This window comes from Sinocyclocheilus grahami, unplaced genomic scaffold (genome assembly GCF_001515645.1).
Source record: "Sinocyclocheilus grahami isolate Dianchi unplaced genomic scaffold, SAMN03320097.WGS_v1.1 scaffold3574.1, whole genome shotgun sequence".
Classification (NCBI taxonomy): Eukaryota; Metazoa; Chordata; class Actinopteri; order Cypriniformes; family Cyprinidae; genus Sinocyclocheilus; species Sinocyclocheilus grahami.
Window position 1 is genome coordinate 1 of NW_015508676.1, and position 898 is coordinate 898.

Here is an 898-nt window from a genome sequence, read left to right on the forward strand (position 1 = left end):
GAGAGAGAGAGAGAGAGAGAGCACCCTCACTATTTTAAGAAGCACTCTCAGTGATTTGATTCTGGAGCCGGGCCTGATCTAGTTTACTGCCCGTCTAGCTTTTCGCGACCAATTGTAAAGACCTCTCGACACGCCCTGTTCTCCGACTTGCAGAACCCGTCTATCAATAAAAGTAGGAATGCAACAGAAAATGGTTGATTTCTTCTATTTTCTAGTAGGAGGAATAACAGGAGAGCTAGACACCAGACGAAGAGCTGAAGAGTTTGAGGACGTGAAGTAACAGCTGGAATTTAATATATCTTCAACCTTCAAAAAAAGCATAAAAAGTACTTCACTTGGAAAGCAGCTGTTTGCGGTTTCCTAACATGGAGCTGAAGTGGGCACTCCTTTTGTGTGAGTGGATTCCACTCGGTTTTATTTTGTTGACTTGTGTGGTGAAATACATTTGTGACATACTGAAGATTTCTGGGAATGTTTCAGAGACAGTTAGATCAGTTGTTTCTGTGTAACAAAGACTTGACCACTTCAGCTGTTAAAAACCTGAAACATGAATGTTGCCTCTTTGTTCTGCATTAACAACCAGTATAGGACTGTTCATGATTAGAAAATGATTGGTAAATGTGTGATATATAATTAGTTTTTTAGATCAATCCTGATTTCCACTGTGTTTGTCAAACCTTCTCCTTTATTTAACAGTCGCTTTATTTCTGCACACTCTTATACCATTAATACATAAAACCACAAGAACACAATTGTTGTCTTGTTATGAAAGAAGAGGTTTTTGCAGATACTGTCAGTTCATTTTTCCATCCGCTGACATGTGGCTTAACCCTTAAATACATGCATCTATAAAAATACAATCAGGCTATTTAGCAAAAAGGCTAGGTATTTATCCTTC